The 8,876-nt window shown below is 38.2% G+C and overlaps 1 long non-coding RNA gene across 1 annotated transcript in view; it reads left to right on the forward strand.

Annotated features, from left to right (window-relative positions):
• LOC136167265 (uncharacterized) overlaps nt 1-8,064 on the forward strand; it is a 42,078-nt gene extending 34,014 nt beyond the window's left edge. The window contains exon 3 of the long non-coding RNA XR_010663078.1: nt 7,932-8,064. This is a non-coding gene — a long non-coding RNA (uncharacterized lncRNA). The remainder of the gene's footprint in view (nt 1-7,931) is intronic.
• The last annotated feature ends 812 nt before the right edge of the window (nt 8,065-8,876 follow it).

Raw genomic sequence — 8,876 nt, forward strand, 5'->3', positions numbered from 1 at the left:
TACTCCATTTCTTCTAAGGGATTCTTGCCCACAGTAGTAGGTATAATGGTCATCTGAGTTAAATTACCCCATTCCAGTCTGTTTTAGTTCACTGATTCCTAAAATGTCAGTGTTCACTCTTGCCATCTCCTGTTTGACCACTTCCAATTTGCCTTGATTCGTGGACCTAACATTCCAGGTTCCTATGCAGCATTACCCTTCACAGCATCGAACTTGACTTCCATGATGAGTCACATTCGCACCTGGGTGTTGTTTTTGCTGTGGCTCCATCTCTTCATTCTTCTGGAGTTATTTCTCCACTGATCTCTAGTAGCATACTGGGCGTCTACCAACTTGGGGAGTTCATCTTTCAGTGTCCTATCTTTTTGCCTTTTCATACTGTTCATGGGGTTCTCAAGGCAAGAATACTGAAGTGGTTTGCTATTCTCTTCTCCAGTGGGCCACGTTTTGTCAGAATTCTCCACCATGACCTGATTTTAAAGCAGCCAAAATCCTGCCATGGAATCCCCTATGTGACTTTAAATGGATATGAATTCTTTGTGTATATTTAGTTTCTTCAAATAAACTTAAGATTAAGTAACACACACACAAAGTAGTTTTTCAATAAACATTTTGAGATTATATTTCTCTTTTGCATACATGTGTGCTCAGTCTAGTCTGACTCTTTGTGACCCCATGGACTGTATCTCACCAGTCTCCTCTGTCTACGGGATTTTCCAGACAAGAATACTCAGGGGAATAGTCATTCCTTTCTCCAGGGGATATTCCTGACCCAAGCATCGAACCTGCATCTCCTGAATCTCCTGCATTGGCAGGCAGATTTTTTACCACTGAGTCATCTGAGTAGCCCATATTTCCCTTTTGACTTATATATTCATTTTGATATGCCAGAAGAGCTAGCATACTGCCTTTCTCAGAGTAGTAATTAAATAAATATACCTGAAAAAATGCTCACTATAAAATAATTACAACTTCTTTTTCTTTGTTAACAGATTGTCCTCCCCAATTCTAATATTGAAGACATTCAAAAAAATTAAATGTTTTTTTTTTTTTATTAGTTGGAGGCTAATTACTTCACAACATTTCAGTGGGTTTTGTCATACATTGATATGAATCAGCCATAGAGTTACACGTATTCCCCACCAACACTAAGCAGAATCATTAAATTATCTATTCTTAATTTGATGAGGACACATTTTAAAATAATAAGACTGCATTTTGATTTTAAAATACTTCATTCAATACTTGGAAACTTGGGATATAACTCAAGTACAATTTTGGATTCTTTCAAAACAAACTGTGACAAATTAAAATTCTTTAAGACCCTCCAAGACCCTTCCTACAGAGCATAAAATCAGTTTACATTTAATTTTAGGCATAGTAGAATGTCAACTAGAAATATTTATGCTTCAAAGTAGTTGGAAAAACAACATGCGAAAATATATCCCACATTTAGATTATTTGAAACACTGAGATGTTAAGAACCTGGAGCTCCACATTGGTAGAATGGTGGTCCATATGAAATCTTCCAGTCAAGTAGTTTTGAAGAGAATAAATAAGGGAAATACTCATAGAATAATTTTACTGGAATAAAAGAATGTTTGAAGAGCTACATCCCCATCCCTTCTCTGTGTTTTTTGTCTACTAATGTTTAAAAACTAATCAAAGCAGGAAAATTACCATGTTCCTCTTCACTTTCTCTTCCTCGTTTAGAACCACTCAGTCTATTTCTCTAAAATACAGGAAAGTCATCCTTTCATGTGATGGTCAGTTTCTTGAGGGGGGAAGAATGCTGTCTATGCCTGTCTTAAAGTTTAATGCTGCTCCTCTGATCTTTGATGCTCTGACTATTTCTGCACAAGAAAGAGAGACAGATGGACATGGACACACACACAAGAAACAAAGTAGAAATGACTGAAGGGAGAAAGGAAGAAGCTCAAGGGGAAAGCGGTGGCCACTAGTGGTACAATACATTTTGAGGGATGTATCAACAAGGGCTGCACTGTAGTTGTGGCAGGAGACAGCAGACTGAGAACACACATAACTCTGTCTATGGGAAAGCATTTGCTCTAGATGGATTGCTTCAAGAATCTGGTGTCACAAAGAAAAATGACAATAACAACAAAGACGTGAGCTATGAAATTTCCATAAGACAAGGGAAAATAAATATGATTCGAGATGAGTTTCTATAGCCAAGATGACCAGCCAGTGTACTGGCACTCATCTAGATGTGGCACGCAGACTACAAGTGGCAGAAATTTATTCTTTTCAGCTCTCAAAGTAACCAGGGAGAACCTGACATATAGCTGGAACCCATGAGCACTCAAGTTTGCCCTGATTCAAATGTCCCTTTTCTATGTGTTTGAAGAACGATACCAGAAAAAACAAAAAAAAATGATAATAAAATTATTTACTATCCCTGTAGTAAATAAAATGGCATGATTTTCATGAAAAAGAAGGAAAAGACGATTAAGTTTTTAATGTCTATATTTGTTTATGTTACCATCAATTCAAACATGAGGTTTCTGGATCAAGACAGATTGTTATTACTGACAGTAATACTTGTATCAGTTTACTACACAACAATTTCTACCTTCTTCTGGGGTGATGCTATATGGACAAGCTGGTGTGTTTGGGTGTCACATAACAGGAGAGAAGCCATGAAATTAAGAATCAGGGATTCAATACACATGCGGTCCAGTTAACATCCTTCCTTCCTGAGAAGAGAAATGATTCTCCCTTATGCAAACAAATTCTCCTAGGGTAGAGAAAGGGAAGTTCCCCTGTGGGAAGTAAGTAATGGTCTCTAGACGAACTGTAAGTCAAGTGTCTCCAGGTTTATATATCCTGGTATACACCCAAGGTTCCAGGTTTCCTTCCCTTTTGGAATGTAAATATATAGTTTGGGGAGGTAAAGTTCTCTTTATGGAAAGCACAATCACAGAAAACTTACCAAACTGATTACATTAATCACAGCCTTGTCTAAATCAATGAAACTATTAGCCATGCAGTGTAGGGCACCCAAGATGGACGGGTCATGGTGAAGAATTCTGAGAAAACGTGGTCCACTGAAGGAACGGAAAGCCACTTGAGGATTGTTGCATTGAGAACCCCATGAGCAATATGAAAAGCCAAAACTATGACACTGAAAGATGAACTCCCCATGTTGCTCGGTGCCCAGTATGCTACTGGAGAAGAGCGGAGTAATAGCCCCAGCAGGAATAAAGAGGATGAGCCAAAGTGGAAACAGCCAGGTGTGGATGTGTCTGGTGGTGAAAGTAAATTCTGATGCTGTAAAGAACAATATTGCAATAGAAACCTGGAATGTTAGGTCCACACATCCAGGTAAATTGGAAGTGGTCAAACAGGAGATGGCAAGAGTGAACACTGAAATTTTAGGATTCAGTAAACGAAAATGGACTGGAATGGGTGAAATTAACTCAGATGACCATTGTATCTAGTACTGTGGGCAAGACTCCCTTAGTAGAAACGGAGTAGCCCTCACAGTCAACAAAAGAGTCCAAAATGCAGGACTTGGAGGTGATCTAACAAATGACAGAATGACCTCTGTTTGTTTCCAAGGCAAACCATTCAATATCACAGTAATCCAAGTCTGTGCCCCAACCACTAATGCCAAAGAAGCTGAAGTTGAACAGTTCTATGAAGACCTACAAGACTTTCTAGAACTAACACCAAAAAAAAAAAAAAAAAAAAAAAGATATCCTTTTCATCACAGGGAACTGAAATACAAAAGTAGGAAGTCAAGAGATATCTGGAGTAACAGGCAAGTTTGGCTTAGAGTACAAAATGAACCAGGCTAACAAAGTTTTGTCAAGAGAATGTACTGGTCATAACAAACACCCTCTTCCAACCACACAAGAGATGAATCTATATGTGCAGGTCACCAGATGGTCAACACCGAAATCCAATTGATTATATTCTTTCCATCCAAAGATGGAGAAGCTCTATACAGTCAGCAAAAATAAGACCAGGAGCTGACTGTGGCTCAGACCATGAACTCCTTATTGCCAAATTCAGATTGAAATTGAAGAAAGTAGGAAAACCACTAGAGCATTCAGGTATGACCTAAATCAAATCCCTTATAATTATACAGTAAAAGTGACAAATAAATTTAAGGGATTAGATCTGAGAGAGAGAGCGCCTGAAGAACTATGAACAGAAGTTCGTAAGACTATATAGGAGGTGGAACTATACCCAAGAAAAGAAATGCAAAAAGACAAAATGGTTGTCTGGGGTGGCCTTACAAATAGCTGAGAAAAGAAGAGAAGTGAAAGGCAAAGGAGAAAAAGAAAGATATCCTCAGGTGAATGCAGATTTCCTCAGAACAGCAAGGAGAGATAAGAAAGCCTTCCTCAGTGTTCAGTGCAAAGAAATAGAGGAAAACCATTGAATGAGAAAGACTATGGATCTCTTCATGAAAATTAAAGATACCAAGGGAATATTTCATGCAAAGAGGAGAACAATAAAGGACAGAAACGGTATGGATCTAACAGAAGCAGAAGATATTAAGAGTAGATGGCAAGAATATACAGAAGAACTACACAAAAGAGATCTTAATGACCCAGATAATCACAATGGTGTGATCACTCACCTAGAGCCAGACATCCTAGAGTGTGAAGTCAAGTGGGCCTGAGGAAGAATCACTACAAACCAGGCTACTGGAGGTGGTGGAATTCCAGCTGATCTATTTCAAATCCTAAAAGGTGAGGCTGTTCAAGTGCTCAACTCAATATGCCAGCAAATTTGGAAAACTCAGCAGTGGCCACAGGACTGGAAAAGGTCAATTTTCATTCCATCCCAAAGAAAGGCAATCCCCAAGATGTTCAAACTACCACACAATTGCACTTATTTCACATGCCGGCAAAATGATGTTCAAAATTCTCCAAGCTAGGCTTCAACAATACATGAATCCAAAACTTCCAGATATTTTAGCTGTATTTAGAAAAGGCAGAGGAACCAGACATCAAAATGCCAACATCCACTGAATCATAGACAAAGCAAGAGAATTCCAGATAACCATCTACTTCTGCTTCATTGACTATGCACATGCTTTCAGGTGTGGATCACAACAACCTGGACCATGTTTTAAGAGACAGGAATACCAAACCACCTTACATGCCTCCTGAGAAATCTGTATGCAGGTCAAGAAGCAAGATACAACCAGACATGGAACAATGGACTGGTTCCAAATTTAGAAAGGAGTACATCAAGACTGTAGATTGTCACTCTGCTTATTTAACTTATATGCACAGTACATCATGTGAAATGTCAGGCGGCTAGATGAAGTACAAGCTGGAATCAAGATTGCCAGGAGAAATATCAATAACCTCAGATATGCTGATGACACTACCATTATGGCAGAAAGCAAAGAGGAGCTAAAGAGCCTCTTGATGAAGGTGAAAGAGGAAAGTGAAAAAAACTGGCTTAAAACTCAACATTCAAAATAAATGGATTAAAAAAAAAAAAAACCTCAACATTCAAAAAAATGACGATCATAGCATGCAGTCCTATCACTTCATGTCAAGTAGATGGGGAAACAATGGAAACAGTGACAGACTTTCTTTTCTTGGGCCCCAAAATCACTGCAGATGGTACTGCAGCCATGAAATTAAAAGCCGCTTGCTCCTTGGAAGAAAAGCCATGACCAACCTAGATGGTCTATTAAAAAGCAGAAGCATTACTTTGTGAACGAAAGTCTGTCTCGTCAAAGCTGTGATTTTTCCAGTAGTCATGTTTGGATGTGAGAGTTGGACAATAAAGAAGGCTGAGTGTCAAAGATGTGATGCTTTTGAACTTTGGTGTTCGAGAAGACTCTTGAGAGTCATTTGGACAGCAAGGATATCCAACCAATCAGTCCTAAAGGAAATCAGTCCTGAATATTCATTGGAAGGTCTGATACTGAAGCTGAAGCTACAGTACTTTGGCCACCTGATGTGAAGAGCTGACTCACTGGAAAAGACCCTGATGCTGGAAAGCTGAAGGCAGGAGGAGCAGGTGACAACAGAGGATGAGACGGTTGGATGACATCACTGACTCAATGGACATGAGTTTGAGCAAGTTCTGGGAGATGGTGAAGGACAGGGAAGGCTGGCTTGTTACTGTCTGAGAGGTCACAAAGCATCGGACACAACTCATTGATGAACAACAAAAGCTTTCTAGATTTCTCACTAGAATGCCTGAAAGAAGTATGTATGGACAGGTTTATAAGACTATATAAGAGGTGGTGATCAAAACTACATATTGTCACACATCTTTAACTTCCATGGCTTGCTTATTAACTCTTGTTCCATTAATTCCTTGCTTAGAGGGCCCTAACCTTGCAGAAACATGAAAATATTTACTTGTTGGCAAAAAAAGAGAAAGAAAAAACTGAGGTAAAAAGATGGCAGAATACAATAAAAAGGGGGGGGGGTTACAACAAGTAATCAAATTCTAGGAACTAACAAAAATGTTAGTCTGAGCAAGACAACCTACAGAACTCATTCAAAACTGCATGAATCAAGGTAGACCTGTGGGATTAAATACGAGAAGGCAGCTAAAATAATACAAAAGATGAAAGTAATGAGCTGAGGCACTGTGAAGAGAGCCCCGAGGACCATGAACTTGTATGAGAAGAAGACCATTGCAAGGATCCCAAGAGAGAATATCCATAGGACTAGAATAAAATCAAAGGAATCTGTAGTGTTACAAAAAGTAGAAGACTTTAAGACGAGCAGGACTGTCAAATATTCTTTTAAGCAATTTAACAGAGGCAAAATATTGCTACGAAGTATAATAAATAAGAAGATATTGGCTAGAGATGTTCATAGGAACACAAAATGTGTTCAAGCTCTTTGAGGAATGATTGGATGGCACTGATGGGGTGATACAAATTTAATTTTGGAAAGTTATTAAGAGACAGGAAAGAGTAAATAAATAACTGGAAAAAGAAACTGTGTTATGCTGACATGTTTGAAACTTCATAAATGTTGTTAACTATATAATTCATAGAGTAAGGGTCCTGAGAAGGGCTGGAGATGGCATAGGCAGAAGCTATCAATGGACAGGAAGAAGAGTCGTTCTTTAATAATATAAAAAGAGAAAATGTCAGGCAGATATGTTCTTAGGTTCCAGGACAGAAATTTGAGAGACTTATCTTCTGATGCTTTGATTTTCTCCATGAATTAGAAGGTGGGTGATGAGGGACAAAATGGAATCATAATAAGAGTGGGTAACTACTTCAACAGATGCTATAGAGAATTGAAGAGTGAAGAGTAAAGAAACAAGGACACTTGGCTAGGCAGCGATAAATTTTGAAACCATTGTGTGATTGTTTTTTTAAGCATCACTCAGAAACCCAGCAATGGGAATAAGGAAGATAAAATGTTGAGTGCTCAGGATTGGTGTGTCTCAGGGTGTCTGTGACAGATGGACAATGGGTAAACAGACATAAGGATATCGGCAAGAAAAAAGGTTGACATTACAAATTTTCATGAGGCAATTTTGTTCCCCAAAGGACATCTGATAATCTTGGAGACATTATTGATTGTCATAAGAATAGGCTATGGGTGAAATAGCAGTTATTTTAAATTATAGCTCTGATATAAACTTTAGTACAAAAAACTAGTGGTCACTGTTGGCAGAATTGCCAGAAGCCCAACTTTAGGCTTGCCCTGACATTCAAAAGGAATTCCTTAGCTAAAATAGATCTAGGACCTTCCAAAATTGGTCTAGAAGTTCAGTAAGGAAGAAATAAACATGAACACACTTATCAATATGATTTTCACACCCTCTGCGGGGCTCCCTTCTGGCTTCACTCTTTGTAGAAAGACTTGTACTTTTACAGAACTGTGGAGCTTTTGATGAATTTCTTTACCACCAAGGATCGTGACTTTTTTTGTTGGTTTTTTTTTTTTTTTTTTTTTTTTCAGATTAAAAGCTCATCGATCATTTCTGTTGGATGAACCTCTCTGGTATACCATCTGAAGGGTATTAGGGAAAAAAATGTCATATTCCTCTAAAGACTGAAAAAGAAACATAATATTACTGATTCAACATGATAGCTGTTTCGAAGGCAGAATTAAAGTAACATAATTTCAGCAGCTTCCTCTTTTCTTCTAATCCCAGAGTTCATTGTTATTTTATACACTGAGGCACTTTGGAACCTCTCAGATGCTTTTAATCCGTCACTTCCTAGTTGGCAATTACTACTTCATCTTCGGTCTTTATGCTCTTAAGAATTTGAGCTCATAAAACAACATTGTTCTTATAATTGTGTAAAAACCACAGGAAAAGAAAAATTCCCTGTCTTGATCAAGCCCCACTTGTGAACATTTCTATATTTATTATACTTATTATACTTTAACATGTTTTAAATTTAAGGTGGAATTGCACTCTCTTTTTGAAAAAGGGGGAGAAATCAAGAAATCATTCTCACTGAACTACACTGGGAACATACATTAAGGGGTGTAAAAAAATTAAAGCGACTCCCCATGTTGCAAAATGAAGTTTAAAAGGCGTCTGAACTAAAGCTAACATCACATGCGGCCAATGCCCAGGCAGAATGGAGGGATGCTAACCATGCCTGCCTGCAGTGTCACAGGAGCCAATTCATGGGAGAAGAATGAAGGGACTTAATTAAAGGTGGATGATGTCACTTGAAACAACTTTTGGACTGAGTTTAGGTCAGGGTTAAGTTCAATTCTATGAGAAGTCCCTCTATGCCATGTCAGTGGACAGTTCAAACAAAGTTGATAGAAGGGAGGTAAAAGCCAAGAAGTTAAAAGTCGCACAGTAAAATAAGTATCAATGTGTAAAAAAATGATGACAGTTTAAAGCATTTTGAATGTTGAAAATGTTTAAGCAGGAGCATCAGA

The sequence above is a fragment of the Muntiacus reevesi genome, chromosome 4 (genome assembly GCF_963930625.1).
Source record: "Muntiacus reevesi chromosome 4, mMunRee1.1, whole genome shotgun sequence".
Classification (NCBI taxonomy): domain Eukaryota; kingdom Metazoa; phylum Chordata; class Mammalia; order Artiodactyla; family Cervidae; genus Muntiacus; species Muntiacus reevesi.